The sequence below is a fragment of the Microtus ochrogaster genome, chromosome 8 (assembly GCF_000317375.1).
Source record: "Microtus ochrogaster isolate Prairie Vole_2 chromosome 8, MicOch1.0, whole genome shotgun sequence".
NCBI lineage: Eukaryota > Metazoa > Chordata > Mammalia > Rodentia > Cricetidae > Microtus > Microtus ochrogaster.
In genome coordinates, this window is record NC_022015.1 from 37565201 (window position 1) to 37571519 (window position 6319).

The following is a 6319-nucleotide window of genomic DNA, read 5'->3' on the forward strand; positions in this document are numbered from 1 at the left end:
CACATGCTACCTTCCCAGGGGATCTGATGCCCCTGGTCTCTGTGGGCACCTGTACATGCTACCTTTCCAGGGGATCTGATGCCCCTGGTCTCTGTAGGTACCTCCACATGGAGGAAGGAGAAAACTAACTCTTATGGGTTGTCCTCTTCCCGCCATAGGCTTGCTGTCACATGCTCATCCACATTTTATATAAATTAAATACAATAAAATTTGATTTAAAAAAGACCCTAAATGGCAAAAAAAGAAACACATGGGCCCGTTGAACAGCAAGCATTAGGATTCTCTCATTTTATTAAAGTGCAGTTTGCTTTTTAAGCTGAAGGGCAAGAAGGCAGGCCGAGGCGGAGACTGCTTTTTAACGCTAGCAGCTGTGTGTCGGCAGTCTAGGAGAGATAAGGCGAAGGGTTCAGATGCACACTGCTTACTTTTTTGCATCAAAGCTAAGTGAACAGTGAGAATGCCTCTCTGTAGAACTGATGCCTCCCCACCCACCACCAACCCCTGGGAAACATGGATGCCCTGAACTCTTAAATAACTCTGGGAACAGCAGGCTGATTGTGCAGCAGGGCCCCTAGCTGCCCCAGGTAGCCGTGACTTCCTGTGCCCAAGTGGTGACTTGAGATTCCACCCTGAGATCCTGCAACCAGGAAATATCAGCTTACAAACCTGCAGTGCCTTAAGGTAATCGTGAGAACTACATTAAAGTTCACGTCTTAATTAAGCCCAACACCAGCCTAGGAATTGCAGGCATGTGAGGGCTTAGCAGTCTTGAGAGATCTGGTTTCCCGGGGGCCAGGAGTGGGGACTGCTGGGAACTCAGAGAGAGGTATCCATTGCAGCCGGGGCACCGGGCTCACGCTGCCCAGATCACTCCTGCAAAGGCAGAATGCATTGTGCACGTGGCTGTCCTCTGCTTCTCTAGCGGTGATACCACTCTCTGCCTTTATAAGCTACCTGTCCCCTTGCTTCAGGCAAGGTGTGTGGATTGCTGCTTCCACCCAACGTGGTCCTCCCTCCTCAGCCCTCATTTGATGGTGGGTGTTGATGCTTAGTCAGGACCTTACCCAGTGCTGCCAAAGGACTGGGGCGAGGGGTGGAAACAGCCCACCTCCTTCCCCAGCTCCCAATTGCTAGGATCAAATGTATGAGCTAGACAGAGACTTTACTCTTTGTCATTTTATTTTATTTGACATTTATTTACTCTCGGTGGAGGACATGGACATGCCAAGGCATGGGTGGAGGTCAGGAACAGCTTATGAGGACGGGCTCTTTCCTTCCACCATGTGGGTCTTGGGGATTGAACTCAGGTTGTCCACAGGCTTGGTGGCAGGTGCCTTTCCCTTGAACATAAATGATGATTTTTGAGGCAGGGTTCCTTAGAGCCCAGGCTGCCTTCCTCCAACTCCCTAAACAGCTAAGGGTGACCTTGAACTTCTTATCCTCCTGTCTCTGCCTCCAAAGTGCTGGGATCACAGGTGTGCACTACCACGTTTGTGTCTTTTTGAACTTGGGGATCCAGCAAGAGCCAATCGTGTGTGTTCATGTGTGTGCATGAAGGCCTTACATGTTCCTAATCACCTCGCACTCGTGGCATCCGTACACAGCAGATATGTTCAGTTTCTGCCGTTATAATCTTCATCGTGGAGATGACCTTCAGGACACGCTTACCATATCCATACAAGGCAGGGGCTACAGCTGGTTAAGGTAGATGTTCCCTCCCTGTGGACACTCTGAGTCAATTCCAGTCACCGCGGTTAATACCTCAGCCAGGCAGTACGACTTCAGACCTCAGCATCACGTGTCCTGAGTCCCAAATCAAGATGCCACCTGCCACACTCCTGCAGAAGCTTCTGTTCTTGGCTCACAGATGGCATCGTCTCCCTGTCCTCACATGACTGTACTCTGTGTGGCTGTGTCCTCATCCACAGTCAGACTGGCTCTTGACCTTCCTAGAGAACTCATCTCTCCTAATCTATTGAGAGACCGCCATCTCCAGAGACAGTAGCAGGCTAGGTTTGTGGGGGCCAGGACTCAGCAAATGGGTTTGGAGGACAGAGTCCAACCCTCACATGATCTTTGTGGGTGTCAATGAATGGGTTCCCTCGGATCACCCTGTGCAGCCAGCCTAGCTTTAACATCCCAGCAGCCTTTCACCGTCATAGGACAATTCTGTCATTTAACCCAAAACATCTCTTGGTAGGAGAGAAGTCTGACTTTTCTGTATAAGGAGATGTTGGAAGGTAAAGCAGGGGAACACACCCTTCACAGGAGCAAGGAGGGGCAGAGGAAGGCAGGGTGGGGTCTTCCTCATTGTTTCCTGAGATGTTCACAATGGTGCCATGTATTAGTCAGCTCAGGCTGCTGTAACAAAACACCTTAGGTTAGGCTGCTTAAGGAACAGAAATGTATTGTGGCACATTTTTTTTTTTTATTGGTGGCACGAAGTCTTGAATAGAATCCCAGTGGGGTTGGTGGCAGGTGAGGGCACTCTGACTGGCAGGTGGCACCTCTTTCAGAAAGTGGGGATAGGAGATGGGAGAGGGTGTATGGGGAAAGGGAGACCTCTGAGGTCTCTTGATAGAAACACAGGTCAGGACAAGGCTCTGTCCTATGTTAGCCTTCTGCAGCTATAATAAAATACCTAAGAGAATTAACTTATAAAGAGAAGAAGTTTCTTTTGGCACACCTTCCTGGTGACTTAGTAGGTTATCCCCTTGCTTTGGGCCTATGGCAAGGCAGAGCACCGGGGAAGAAAAGCTGAGTAGCACCTCAGGTATACCATGAACCAAGAAACAAGGAGACGGTGCTGAGGTCCCATAATTCCTCAGTTACCTAAAGACCTCCCACAAGGACACATGTCCTAAAGGCCCTCCAGTGCCCAGGCACTCCACTGTGGCATGAAATTCTCCTGGGGGAGATGCATCCACTCACCCCAACAGAGAGATGAGTGATGATTCCATCCAAGTGCAGCTTGTTGAACCAATGAGTATTGTCCCCACTCACAGGGTCGAGGACCCTGAAGAGCTGCATCACCTAAGTCTCATAGAATCCCACCCTCCTGTTAGCCTCCCTACCTCTCCGTACCCTAGAATCTTCTGAGAGGTAGAATCACGTGCGGCTGGGAGGGAGGCACTGGAGCAGGTGGCTGGAATCTTGAGATTAGGTCCCTGATCCTTCCCATCATCCTTCCGTGAGGGGACATCAACAGGCTGGACCTTGAGGGTCTCCTGCCTTCCCAGCTGCTCTGATGAAGATTGTCACTGTTGTCACACTATGGGGACAGATCTGCTTCCGTCGTCCTGCAGACTGAGCCTTTAAAGCTTGGGGGATGGGCAACACCTAAGCTTCAGTTTGCCCTGTGCTTGGGCTCCCCTTCTTGTCCCTGTGGCAAAACACTTGATCCCTGCAACTCAAGGGAGGAGGGTTCATTTTGACTCATGGCTTCAGGGGGTTCAGTTCATCACAGTGTGGGAGTCGTGGTGTCAGGAAATGAATGTGGTGATGGCCATGTGTGGTAGAACTTTCTCCAGAGCATCCAGGCCCAGGAAGACATGACTGGAAGAAAGCTGCCCCATAACCCTCAGAGGCCAGCCTGCCTCTACCAGCCACGCTCCCCAGAGAGGTTCCACAAGCTGCCCAAACAGTGCCGTCAAGACCAAGTGTTCAAACACGCACGCTTTCAGATTGCATCCATAAGGCCCCACAAATACGGCTAACTTCACCCACCTCCATAAAGACCTCATCTCCAGCCCTAGGCACACAGAGGCAGGGTGTCCACTGATCTGTGCAGGATCACAGACAGTCAGTCAGTCTGTCTTTACTTCTCTCCTTCCTCCTGCTCCTTAACAGCTGTGTCTTTACACTGTCAAAAATGTGACATCGACAGGCTGGAGAGACAGCTCAGTGGGTACAGGGTTTATGGAGCAAGTCTGAAGACCTGGGTTCAAGTCCTAATACCCACATTAAAAAAAGCTGTGTGGTGGTGATGGTGGAGGTGGTAGTGGGGTGCATGCCTGTGATCAGAACTGGAGAGATGGAGACAGGGGGATTCCAGGAGCTCACTGATCTAGCCAAACCCACGAGCTCCAGGTTCAGCCAGAGAAACTGTTGAGAAATCAGGCGGAGAATTAACGGGCAAGTCACCTGATGGCAACCTCTGGCCTCTGCAGGCACATGCACACAGGTGCACGTGGAATGAAGAAATGGACCCTTGTGCTCTCTTCACCCTCATCCCTAGGATTTTAGCATGTTTAGAAATGGATTGTCAGGGTGCTTTTTCCAGTCTAGTGTCTGACGGTGCACGTGTGCGTGCACACACCTGTGCACAGGTGTGAAAACTGTCAACTGTAATGCAGACTCCTCAGTTGGTTTATTTTGCTGCTTTCAGTAGATTTCCCACAGGCTGCTAGGGTTGCCTGTCACGTGTAGGCAATGGTTTCATACCCACCTCTCATCTTCCTCTCAGCCTTTATTTTATTTATTTATTTTTAGATAAATCTCCCTATGTCAGCCTGTCTAGTCTAAAACTCGCTCTGTAGACCAGGCTGGCCTCAAACTCACAGAGTTCCACCGGTCTCTGCCCCTCAAGTGCTGGGCTTACAGGTGTGTGCCACCACCGCAGGCCCTTGGGTGAGCGACATACACAGAGGTCTGCAAACAGCTTGCTGGAATCGGTTCTTCCTCTTTGCCATGTGATCCCAGAGATTGCACTCAGTCATCAGACTTAGTGGCAGAAGCCTTTGCCCTCTGGGCTATCTCACCAGTCCTAATGTTGTAATTTGTTGTGTGTCGGTGGGGGGGGAGGGGCTTGTGCATTGAGCTCAGTGCCTCCGAGGCCGGAAGAGTGCATCAGATCCCCTAGGACTGGAGTTACAGGCAGATGAAAGCCACCGTGTGGGTGCTGGGAACTGAACCTGGATCCTTTGTAAGATCAGCCAGTGCCCTTACGGGCCGAGGCCTCTCTTCAGCTTCCTTCCTCCCTCTGCACCCACCCAGGTTTTATTTTATTGTTTGGCCTTGTCCGATTGCATTTGCTACCAACATGAACCTAACTGGCAGATTGACAAGGCTTTGCTGCTGGTTCAGTGGTGACACCTTTGAGACTCTGTTCACACATTAAGTACGAGGCTGAGGCTTCTCAAAGAAACCTTCGTCCCTTCATTGGACTGTCAGGGAGTCCATGTAATTCCATCTGCAGTATAGACATTCTCATGTAACTTCCATCCCTAGATCAACCCCCCTGAAGGAGTCAGTCACATGTTCCTGGGTTGCTCTGAAGCCTTCTTGGTTTTCCTGGACTTCTGAATTCAGTCAGATTGTATTTTATTTGAAATTTCTTTCTTTTTTTTTTCAGTTTTTTTATTGATATTTATTGAGCTCTACATTTTTCTCTGCTCCTCTCCCTGCCTCTCCCCTCCCCCCTCCAACCCTCCCCCAAGGTCTCCATGCTCTCAATTTACTCAGGAGATCTTGTCTTTTTCTACTTTCTACTTCCCATGTAGATTAGATCTATGTACGTCTCTATTAGTGTCCTCATTGTTGTCTAAGTTCTCTGGGATTGTGGTTTGTAGGCTGGCTTTCTTTGCTTTATGTTTAAAAACCACCCATGAGTGAGTACATGTGATAATTGTCTTTTTGCGTCTGGGTTACCTCATTCAAAATAATGTTTTCTAGCTCCATCCATTTGCCTGCAAAATTCAAGATGTTATTTTTTTTCTGCTGTGTAGTACTCCATTGTGTAAATGTACCACATTTTCCTTATCCATTCTTAGATCGAGGGTTGTTAAACTTAGGTTGTTTCCAGGTTCTGGCTATGACAAACAAAGCTGCTATGAACATAGTTGAGCACATGTCCTTGTGGCATGATTGAGCATCCTTTGGATAGATACCCAAAAGTGGTATTGTTGGGTCTTGAGAAAGGTTGTTTCCTAATTTTCCGAGGAATCGCCACACTGACATCCAAAGGGGTTGTACCAACTTGCATTCCCACCAGCAATGCAGAAGTGTTCCCTTTTCCCCACAACCTCTCCAGCATAAGTTGTCATCAGTGATTTTGATCTTGGCCATTCTTACAGGTGTAAGATGGAATTTCAGAATTGTTTTGATTTGCATTTCTCTGATGACTAAGAATGTTGAACATTTCCTTAAATGTCTTTCAGACATTTTAGATTCCTCTGTTGAGAGTTCTCTGTTTAGGTGTGTACTCCATTTCTTTATTGGATTATGTGATCTTTTGGTGTCCAATTTCTTGAGTTCTTTATATATTTTGGAGATCAGACCTCTGATGTGGAGTTAGTGAAGATCTTTTCCCATTCTGTAG